We start from the raw sequence: 12,791 nt of genomic DNA on the forward strand, positions 1-12,791 counted from the left end.
CTCTACCCTATCATAAACCTATCCCTGTTTTTATAACATACATGTATAAACCTGATTGGAACCCTAATCCTAGTATATATATATATATATATATATATATATCTATACACAAAAATTTAAAGCCCAGAGTGATTGTCGCAGGAGGAAATGTTGTGTCACCCTATTTACCACCTTACCAAGAAGAAAGTGCCCCTTTCATTAAGGAATCCAATGGGTGGCACAACATTTTCTCTTGCGACATTTGCTCTAATCATGATATCTCAGAGGGCACAAGCAGGGTTTTAGTTAGGATTGGAGTTTTTCGTTCAGAATGTACGATCCAATAAATGTTGTGTTATTGGACAGAACATAATAGCTGTGGTCAATTTTTGTTTGTTTGGCGGTATTACTATGTGTTGCTTTCAGGTGCGATTTTATGTTTACGAAAATACTTGGCCTTATTTTGTTACTTTGCATACAGCTGCAGTTCAAAAGCAATAACTTTTGAAGAAAGCTCTTTCATTTGCCATAAAAAATCAAGCATAGATTCATTTTTTTAATTAGATTAGATCGAAATATTTCTTTTTTTGCTCAACCTTTTGAAATATTCCACATTACTTAACATATTTATATCCTTTTCATCAATTGTTATCAGCTACATTGTTTTTTTTTAAATCATAATTCGAAAGGGACTTCCCAATACATTAGGGAATAATATTCAAATGTTTGAGTTATTTGATTGGAAATAAAATACCCCTTTGTCCACTTTTGAAATATTCATCCTACAGAGATTGAAAATTTCATTTTAAAGTATAATATAACAAAAGGTAAATTGAAATTCAAGCCTCCAAAAATGCAATATATCACATTAAATGTGTCACACGAATCTTACATGTAGTAATATGTTACTTGAAATATTTTGGGGGACATTTCAGTTGTAACCACTCATAACTTCTGTCGCAAGATAGGGCATTGCCATTGCATTTTTACAGCTTCATAGCAAGAACAATAAAAGTATCAAATTATTTAAATATTTTTTGCCATATTTATTATGAATTAATTTCCCAGGTCTGAGTAACAGGCAATCAAAAAAAAAATCAGAAGTCTCTCTGAATCAGAATGATATCACATTATGTGTTTTGAGAAATATAAGAGAGGCATTGTTGCCAATTTGTTATTGAGATCCACTATATTTTGATACTTGTGTTTTTGCCAATTTGAGGAATATTCAGTTTGATTTTATATTGCACCTTATCACATCATGTACGAAATATATGTATATCTGCTCATGAAATTATTGATAATATATGTTTATTTTCAATTATGGAAGTTCTTACGAAAAAAAAATCATTTTGGGGATTGGTTTGAATCTCTTTTTTTTTAAATCAAGTATTTACTTTGAGAATCTAAGCACTGCCACTTAAATTACTTGAAATTTGTTTCACAACCTTTTTTTTTTTTGGGGGGGGGCAATCCTTATCTTTACTCAGTTTTACTATCTGTTTTTTTTCTCTGCATTTAAAAAAAACACATACATGTATATGAAGAATATAATTTTTTGTTTGCTTGTTTTGTGCTTTTGAGTACGTACATGTGAATATTTGTATCCCAATAAAGAGGAGATGTTTCAATGATATCTGGTGATTTGGTAAAGGACATATACACAATATTATGAAACGGTCTCTAGCTAAAAACGAGTGCACAATCTTCATTGTGTATGTATGGATTGCATGTTTGCATGTACATGTACGACTTAATGTTAAATGTATATTAACTTCTTTTTGATAGAATGTTTGTGTACTTCTTTATTTTGTTGTGTTGTTGCAAGAACACCCTTAGGACCACACGTACGTGCATTGCGTGCATGCAGAAACGCCCTTAGTAGCGCACATGAGGGCCTTTCTGCACCGATGAGGTGCAAGGAAGTGTGGTGCGAAGGGCGTTCCTGCACCGACTCAACGATTTATTTGTTTGTTTTTAATTCATGAGCACAACTATATGTCAGACAAAAATTATTTTGTATTTTCTTAAATGACTTTGTGTGATGTACATGTAAGAAAGTATGATTATTTGAGCTTTTGCTATGATGTATCTCAAAGGTATGATTTTGAGTGTCAAATCCAATATTAAAGGTAAATGCTAGTTTTGGTAATGATATCAAAATGAGTTCATACAGAATCCAATGAAATGACCACCAAAGTGTCTGGTTGTATTTATAAATCAAACGCATGTGCCGAAGGATTCTTTAAGAAATTGTGTAATTGCTGAGAAATCAGCAAATAAGCACAGGATTCGGGTATAGCGTCGAGCCCGACGCTCTAAGCAATAATTATACATTGTCCCACGTGCGCTTTTCTGTGTTGGGGATCTTCGGTGTGAACATTTTTCTGCGTAGATTTCAAGATTCACAAAGTTCAGTTAATGTAACTGTACCAGGGGAGCGTTTCATGAAAGGACTTGTCAGACGTTTTATCTGACAAGTCCCATTTTATCCGACAGTTACCATAGTAATAATACCTCTCAGCCAATCAACATCAGAGAAAGATGTCAGATCTGACAACTTGTCTGATGAAAATGTTGATGAAACACTCCCCAGATCTACATGTAGATCCTCGATGATATACTGACAATTAAGCCTTGTTTTACAGACTTTCTCGTGAAATCAGTGTTTATATACTGCAACTACTGGCATTTCTCTTTAATATTTTGCAGGATGCTATTGATTATACTTCTGTCAAGCCATCCCACATGTGTTGATATGTTTAATTTTGCTGCTCTTGCAATGTAACAATGAATAGTTATGCCAGTAAATGTGTAATAAGATTATAACAAATATATTCAATATATTGTAAAATCTAGGGTTGTAATCCTTGGTTCAAAATTTGAAAGTGCAATAGAATTGTCAAAGCAACTCCCATCTAGAAATATTATAACAATATGAGTTTATATCAGTATTTCATGCTTTATTATCAAATCAAATGTGTTTATGTTATCTCCTGTGTACAAATGGGGACAAATAGATATATTAAGTATGATGTACAATCATAAATGACTACTGTGATTTGATTTTTTATTATGATTTGAATGGAATTGAATGTATTACATGGTTTGTATCAACTGTGCAAGAAGAAATATAATTACATGGTAAAGTCTGAAGCTTTATTCAGCATTTTTCTGCAAAACTGAGATGGATTTGGGCTCTTGTTTGGGGCTACATTAGCCATTGCAATTTGTTTATGTTTGTTTATATGTTCTTTTAATGGGTATACTGCAGTACAGCGAGAGCTGTATATTCTTCTATATCGAAATTTAATTGATGAATTGTTTTCAAAGTATCTGTTGGTTTATTTTTGTACTGGACGTTTGTTTTAGTTGGTCTATTTCCTCCTAGCTACAATTAAATTACACGTTTGTGGGGGCGTCGTGGTCGAGTGGTTACCATATATCACAAATTCAGTGTACATGTAGTCGTTTGATAATTTTCTGTGGTAAACATTTGATATTCTATATCCGACTCCTAAATCAGGCTGCAAAGACAGCAAATGTAGGAATATTCTTTTGTGCTTTATTACTGAAGGTTTTTGTATTTTTGTGCCAAAAGGATTCCAGTCTTCCCATGGCATTTTTGCAACTTTATCTTATCCATCCATGAATGAACCCTATGGTCCGTATTCTGAAGTCGGGTTTAACTTAAACCCAGGTTTAAAGTTGTGGTTTAAGTATGGAAAGCCAATTGATGCATTAAATCACTAACGGTAGAGGTATCATATTTCAGCTCAATTTGGCTCTTAATCATTCATAACTGTCTAGGAAGTATAAATAGATGATTGTCTTCACCTTCGATGAATCAGGAAAGAGCACAGCAAACATAAGAAACATACAACTTAATAAAAATTTTGACACTTTTGGCTTCCCATAATTTTAGCACAGAGTTAGTCCGTGGTCTAAGTTAAATCTGACTTCAGAATACGGGCCTATATTTACAATAAACCCCTTTTCCCTTATTTTAGGTTGTTGTTTTTTCTCAACAATATTTTCATGATATTTTCAATCTTTGTGTGAGGGGGGGGGGCAGATGATGATGATTATAATAGATATATGTGGCAGATCAGTGGAAACTAAGTGTTTGTAAAAAAGAAAGAAAAAAAAGAGACTTCCTAATGTCAAAATATGGAAATGAGTATTGTTAACAATTTCAGGAACATATGCATATCGACCTCGGTGTTATGAAACCCAGTTTTCTCTGTGGAATTTGGGAAGTTTGGAAGTTTGGATAAGTGAATTGGTAAACCTTTGTGAAAAGCGTCAACATGGACCATTGATATTTAATTTCAATTACCAGGAATATACACTATCAAAAACCTGTCTATAATGCTGTCACCTTAAATGTACGATGAATGAAGTCTAGAAAAGTAGTTGTATTTATGAGCAGGTATTCTTTGTGGATAGATTCTTTTAATGTCCCTGGGGAGAGTTTCATGAAAGGACTTGTCGGATTAAACGTCCGACAAGTCCTGTTTTATCTGACAGTTACCATGGTAACAGTGCTTCTCAGCCATTCAAAATCAATTAAAGTTGTCAGAGCTGATAACTCACGAAACCTCACAAAACCCTGAAATTGGGGTCCAAGGACCTGACTACATGGGTAAAATACGGGGTCTTGGGAACTACATTTACACCGGACGGTGTGAAAACCAGGGTCTACGGAACAGGATCGCGGTACTGTAGGTGCGGTGCACTTGCGGTGCATGGAGCTGCTAACGGAGGGACTAGTGAAGCCGTGCGTGCAGCTCTCGCATGCCGTGATAGCGCTTGACAATTTTGGCAGGGCTAGGGAACCGAGATGTTTCGCAACGGGGGGTCTTGCAAGCGGTTGGGGTGGCTTCTGAATGGAACTTTTGTCATTCAGAGTATCTAGAGAACTGAAAATTATGTCTGAAAAAGGGGTCATGAAGGTGGCATGTCCTTGTACCACCAATAAATGTGAGTGCCCCCCCCCCCCCCGAGGTGATCCTCATATGGAGCGTTGTGGCCCAGATGAACGCCTTGTGCACCTTCATGTAACTGACTATTGACTACTAGTATTTACGATTGTAGCTATGTACATGTAATAAAATTTTTGGAGTAGTTATATCGATTCCCTGAAATATTTTGTTTGTAACTTACATAACCCAATTATTTTTTTAAAAATAAACTTTTGTATATGATGTTCAGAGTAATTATTCCAAGTACTAGAAAATTAGCACACATTCTGAGCAGGGTAAATACTGTGGATCATTTTTGTCAGATATTACAAGTTAATTTCAAATTTGATGATAAGGAACTACCCATGAGAAAGCATTATATGTATCACAGGTTTTAATGAAACCTTATTAGAGAATTTGTAGACTTGGCCATCATTGCAGTCTTTGAAATATTATTTGTGTATTTCTTAGCGATTTTCATGGACTCTTCCATTTCAGTATTTCATTTCAGCATTTGAAAATGTGAATTTGATTATTTTCAGCTTAGGTCTTTTTTTGTTGGACTCTCTAGTTTTTACCATCTCCACAAATGATCACTTTTTAGACATCACATCCTTCTCTATTCATATGCACATTTTTCTTTTATCAAATAATTTTTCCCTGTGAATGTCTCTTTTTTGCTTTTTCACAATGAATTTTACCCTGTGCTAAAATGGTGATCATAAAAAAAATGTTAATTCGTTTTTGTGATTTAAGCCCAGTGTAATGAATACACGTATTACTTTGCTTAACAAAACCCAACTGCTCGATGGAAGTCGTGCGCAAAAGAATGATTTCATCTGTGAAAATAGAGATTATTCATGTAATGATTCCAGACAAATCTTTGTTTCATTAAAAGTTATTGGGATGATGATTGGTTGTTATAGCTTATATGGCGCGTATCATCCAGTAGTGAATATTTGCGCCACATCCAATATACAAGGGGCTGGTAGTCTCTCAACCAGGCTTTATTATACTCTTTTTATAACCTGTCATCTGATTTTGTGACGAGCTTGTGTCCAATCTTGGTATGATTGTATTACTACTATACTCTTCATTATGTTCAGTACTGTGTATGACCATGTGAAATTGGATGTACAGTAGAAGAGAGAGATGATGGAAATTATTAAATTTATGTACCAAAATGAGCCAAAATGTGTTACTCGTTTCTTTCTCGCCGGTGTCTGTCTCTCCATTTATGTGCTGTTTTATCCCTTTTCTCTCTTTTACTGTACCTTTCTCTCTCTTTTCACTACCTACATCTCCCCTTTGTCACTTCATGTTATCTTTCTACATGTATATATCCACCACTCTCTTCCGACATTCTGTGTTGCGCTAGTCTGCAGGCGCAGACTCATATTTGACACTTTAACCAGTACCAGGTATAGAGTGAAGACTAGACTTCAAACTGTCTGTGTTAAAGCCAGCCACATTACATAGTGAATCTAGTCTCGCTCATTCAGACTCTGTATTATGCACTATTTGAATTGCAAAAGTAAGGGTCTGTGCCTGCAGACTAGTGTTGCTCTCTCACTTGATCTCTCTCTCTCTTTATGGCACTTTCCTCTTAATATCCCCAAACTTCCCTTTCCCTCTTTCTGTCTCTCTCACACACACGCACACACATTCTTGCTAAATTTCTGTCCAAGTCTCTCTCTCTTTATATTTTATCCATCCGTCTTTGATCTGTCGCTCTCTCGCGTTCTTCATTCTCTCTTCTTTTCTCTTCATTCGACTATACATTTGTCCTCTTCCTTACATCCAAGATTGCTGTTTTGTTTAATCTCTCTCCCTCTCTCTGATTTCTTGAGCCTCTCCATGCTTTTATCGTCCAGTACCGGCCACACAACATTGCGCTAACAGAGGCTCCTGTTACAACAGTATAGTTGCTGTGATGCCCACGTCAGAACAACACATGTATATTTCGCACCACGTTTGATATCAAATGTGTGACTAGGCCTTCTGTTAGCTCTAACAATGTTTCTGTGCGGACGAGTCAGACCTCTACCAACCCATAACCGCAAATGAAAACTCCAAATTCATTACCATTATAAATCTAATATAAACTGAGCAAAGATATATATTTCATAATACTTCTTGTGTAATATAAACAATATGAGTATGCGATGAATACAAAATATAAATGCAGTATATAAACTATAAATGCAACATAAAATTGAGGCTTATACACACATCCCACAGAATCTATAGAGTTTCTGTAAAATGACGTACAATATGAGAAGTACACATGATATCTGATCAAAGAATAAACTTGCCCTTTCTTTCACACATTACAGTCACACCTATGAAACCGACTACAAACAATCCAATGATATCCCAGTCAAAATAACATAATAGCTTTTGAGTAGTATGGGGTCTGTTTCACGAGTGTGACAGTAACATAGGATTTTCAAATAGAGTACTAGTAGATCAGAGTACAACGAACTACTAATCTGTAAAAAGCCTTCATTAAGCCAAATATTGTAACTAAACAAAATGCAACATCTATGCTCAAACATAATTCATAAGAAAATTGAAACCAAATATGACCTTTGCGTGTTTGAAATAAAGTACATCAGAGTCCAACGAACTACATGTACTGTGTGAAAAGCCTTGATTAAGCATAATTTAACTAAACAAAAATAGAAGTCTATGCTTGCACATAATCTTTAAGAAAGATGAAAAGAAATATTATCTTTGCATGTTTCAAATAAAGTAAACCAGAATTCAATGAACTACTGATGTGTGAAAAGCCTTATGCCATGGTCACATTTGTTCTACGGCGGCCGTACGGCGAGTCGAAAACAGCCGTTTTAACATTTTTTGTCCAACTACATATAGGTGGTTTGAATCAAAATTGATAAAACGGCTGTTTTCGACTCGCCGTACGGCCGCCGTAGAACAAATGTGACCATGGTATTAATTAAGCAAATAACTGAACAAAAATAAATCTGCTTGTACATTCTTTATAATAGAGAAGAAAATATAACATTTGTGTGTTGGGGTCTGTTGCAGAATGAGTTGCGTTTAAACGCAAGTCAAAAGATCAATTGCAAGTCCCGAATGCGCGCTGTTGATTGGTTGAAAATCAAGTTGCGTGCGATTTTTAGAGTTGCGATTGATTGCAACTCTTTCTGCAACGGGCCCCTGCTGCTCGGTAACATGAAATACAGTCTAATCAAATTCAAATGCATTACTTCATGCACTGTCCCTGTCACCATAAAACAATATTCATAAGGTGAATTTCTGCTTCTAAGTTTGTGACAAAACTGTATGAATTAACACTTGGTAATACCCCGGTCACATTTGCTCTACGGCAGCTGTAAGGCGAGTCGATAACAGCCGTTTTATTCATCTTAATTCAAACCACCTATAAGCAGCTTTTACAAAAAATGTTATAACGGCAGTTTTCGACTCGCTGTACGGCCGCCGTAGATCAAATGTGACCCAGGTATAAATCTTTGTACAAGTACAGGTCTATGTACCATTTGGAAGTAGACAAAAATATTTGGTCTGTTGCATAAGGGGATGTTGCAAGAAACTCATTACAATCAATTGCACATATCATTTGCGATTGATTGCTTTAAACTAAGAAAATCAATTGATTTTAACTACAGTGAATACAATGTCTGTTGCAGGCCTGTTAGCAATTAATTGTAAGATTAATGACAAGAGTCACTGATATTTTGATTTAAAAAATGGTTTGCAATTGATAGCAAGTTAGTTGCAAAGCCCCCTTATTAAACTGTACTGTGATGTAAAGCAAGGTGAATTTGAATTCAGTCCGAAAGTGACCTGAGAGTTATGGTAGCTTTAATATAACAAATGGGGAATACACAACTTCCCCAGAACATGATACATGTACCTCTACAGCTTGTAACCAATTACTGAATTTGCACAGATGAATAATGAAGACAGAATATTTGAATATGGGAAGAAGAGAATAAATCTTTTAAAGCACAAAAAGTAATAGCAAAAATTCATCAAAATCTGAATAAGATCGCCTATCCATCATCGCATTTAAGTAAACATGCATCCAAAATAGTTTGGAACGAAAATCTAACGACACATATCCAATACATTGTTGCAAATCTAAATCAATACAAACATATGACAGGATACAGCACTAAGTGAATACGACGACAAGTACTGAACGGCATTTCGAGCTTACTAATTTTACAAATACAAGACACAAAGTACAGTACACATAATAGAATACAGGTTCAGACAAATCCTAGTCAAGTTAACAATAAAATTCTTCACAATATAGAGCTTTGTAACAGAGACAAATCCTTCCTGATTGAGAATATTGAAAATATTAGCAAGCATCAACAGATAATAAATGGAATTGAGAATGACAACATTTTTTCATGGGTAATTCACAATAAAATATTGAACTGCCTGTCCCTAAAGAGTGATGATATGCGATATTAATCATGTTGAAATGTCAAGTTTGGGCGATACTTTTCAGGACCAAAATACAGTGGTGCCAGAAAGCTAGTGAACCCTCCAGGCAATGGACTCCTTCATGCTGTGTGTTGAATGGAGATATCAACACTACAATGATCAGTATTCCCAGAGAAACAAACTTTATTGAATATAATATTTCATCACCTGACTTCACAATTAAGTACCTAAAAGATGGCAGAACCCGAACACTTGAAATATGTTCATTTTCCGGAGAGGTTCACCAGGTTTTTAGCACCACTGTGCATGTATGTCCATTAAAGAATACATGGTGTACCGTGAAACCACTACACTCATCTTCTTCGCCATGGAGACCTTCAGAAGCTACCAACAATGAGACCGAGTGTAGCGGTTTCACAGAACACCATTCCTCCTGAAGACAAGAACACGCTAGTCGACATGTCCATTTTGAGAGGACCAATCAGGCCAAAGAATACATGTTGTACCGTGAATTCACTACACTCTTCCTTCTTCGCCACGGAAACCGTAAGAAAATACAACAATGAGATGGTTGGATCAAGATTTCTGAATACAGCTGGAAGACACAGTGAAATATATTCAGGTGGTCAGAACATAGAAAAGGCAAATAGGCCCCTGTATCAATAAAGAATGCAATTTGAATCAATCCCAAATATGGAAAGCAAGCCATGCCATAAGCCCATAATGTAGAGGATACATGTATATACATGTACCAGTGCCGGCTGCACAGAAACGTTGTTAGTCTAACAGTTTGCTAACAGTAAGCCCAGTCACATCTTTGGGATTGTGAAGTCAAAACATTTATTTCAATGTGTAAGTCATGCATTGTTGAATCATAAAGCATCGATGGCACATTACTGGATGCAACATGGCCTCTGTTAGCCTATATAGTGCTAACAACGTTTCTGTGCGGTCAGTACTGGTCGGTACAGATCACTATGCCTCTACAGTGATAAGAAACATACTTATGTGTGCAACAAGGCAGGTATTCCATTCAAAACTTGGATCCTAGCCAAAAAATATTTACCAAGTAATGGGCTTGGCTTGTACTTTGTATTCAGTTCAATACAAGGTAAAAGACTTAGCCAAATTCAACAATCGAATACCGAAATTGGCTGAGTATTCCATCAGAGTAAAATTCTAAGTTGAATACTTTTTTTTTACTGAAGTATTGCACCAAATATCGGTCCAGGACTTCAATCAAGTTAAATGCTTTTTTTTTAAATGAAGTGCCACAATTTGCTTTTCACCCAAGCCTCCAAGATAAGATTATGTCACAGCTGGCTTTCCATAGTTGAGAATAATTTGAATTTGCAACACTTTGATGAGGGGGGCCCTGGAATACTCAAGTGTTGGACGCAAGCGAGTTTGTATAAAAGATTTGTGCAAAAATGGAAACAAGTGTGTAATTAAAGCTTCAATTCAAATATAATAATCATTATGTGCCTACATGTACATGCATTCTACAAGTGTAAAGCAATGTGTATCTTCTTGTCAAAAACAACATAGTAATATTCAGGGTTTTTTTCTTAAATGAAATAAGTATGTTGTGTCAAACTCTTATTCCTAAGAAATTCTGTCTCTTAGTAAAGTATATGTATTTACTAAACAAAACGAGTTGCATTAAAACAAAAGCCTTCTTTTAAGGTATAAAGATTCTCTCTACATATAACTATGGTATATACACTTTATCATAGGGTATCTGAGCAAACAAAAAAGATTTGATCTTACTTTACAAGCACACCATATGGTAAAGTAAATTGGTCCATCATTTGAAATAAGTGTAGTTGTGTACACGTACGTGTGCCTCTTAGAAGTGATCCTTTCCACAATGAAACAAATTATTGAATAGTCATAAGACTGAATTAATATTCTAAAGTATGTCATACATATAGATACTTGAATAATAGTAATATGTGTAACCCTTTTTTTACTCTATATTAAATACCACATACAATTGTAACAAGACCAAATGGCCACTAGTGCCTGGAGTTGATTTGATAAGGCTTCTGGGGCCCCGTCTCACAAAGAGTTACGATTGATCCATTCAATCGGAACTCCATGGAAATCCATCAGTGTCATAATTTTTTTCTATAGGAAATTTGCACAATGTCCTTTGTAAACAAAGAGTAACACAGTGAATTGTCAAGATAACAATGAATGCATGAATATACATCAAAGTTAGAACATATTTAGAACCATGAATAATAGATGTTGACGTTGCTGGCCGTCCATAGTTGCGATTGATTGGATCAATTGTAACATTTGTAAGATGGGGCCCTGATGCTTGTTAAACCCAATAACCAATTCTTATCTGATTTTGTTCACTGGATGATTTCAAGTTCAGTGTTGACCTTTTGGTGTTGGTGTTAGGTCAATTTTTAAATGATTATAACACTGAACATATAATGAAGATGACAGTTTACATTGGGTGATTTCAAGTTCAGTGTTGACCTTTTGGTGTTGGTGTTAGGTCAATTTTTACACAATTATAACACCAAACATAAAATGAGGATGGTCCCGAAAAGTCACTCACTAGTTGTAGAGATGTCAATAATGTGATCTGGATCAGTTTTACAAGCTCTGAATAGGTTTTGGAGCTAGGGAAAGCAACCAAAATTTCAACACTAACACCAACACCAAGGCCAACACCGAACTTGAAATCACCCAATCTGTTTTGTATTTAATTCTTTTTATGAGGATCACTTCCAGAAGACCATTTCTTCCGAGAGCCTTCAACTTAATATGTACACTGTATTAAACATATGCATTGTGCATGTACATATATCTTAAATCTTTATGTGGACATCTGCTAATGAAATTAAATATTATCATTATTGTTATAAATTGAAAAGAGACTAATTTTGCCAACTTAAAAGCATAACATATTATTATTATTATGAATTAAAAGAAGCATTAATTTGCCAACTTCATCTTAGCACAATGAATTCATTTTGAAAAATCTAATAGTTACTTACTGAACATATGTTTGTTTTCCTTAACCCTAACTAGGCTGGGCTTTTTTGGCTCTTCTGTGGCGGGGGGGGGGGGGGTTGATTGAACCCCCCCCGGCCTGTTTAGGGTTAACAGCAAAATAACAACACAATAGTCACCCATGAACCAATATCTAATGATAATTCTGAAAACTATGAAATTTATAAGTCTTGGGGCCCGTAACACAAAGGTTAGCAATTATTTGCTAAATCAAGGGGCCTATCAAGATCATTGTTGCATGCGCATTTCGCTCTGTAGAATGACTAGGAACCAATCAGAATTGTTCATTCAAATTAGCGATTAATCGCTAACCTTTGTGTTATGCACCCCTCGGCAATTCCATGAAATATTCAACCCTTTTGAATACAA

This window comes from Lytechinus variegatus, chromosome 9 (assembly GCF_018143015.1).
Source record: "Lytechinus variegatus isolate NC3 chromosome 9, Lvar_3.0, whole genome shotgun sequence".
Taxonomy (NCBI): Eukaryota; Metazoa; Echinodermata; class Echinoidea; order Temnopleuroida; family Toxopneustidae; genus Lytechinus; species Lytechinus variegatus.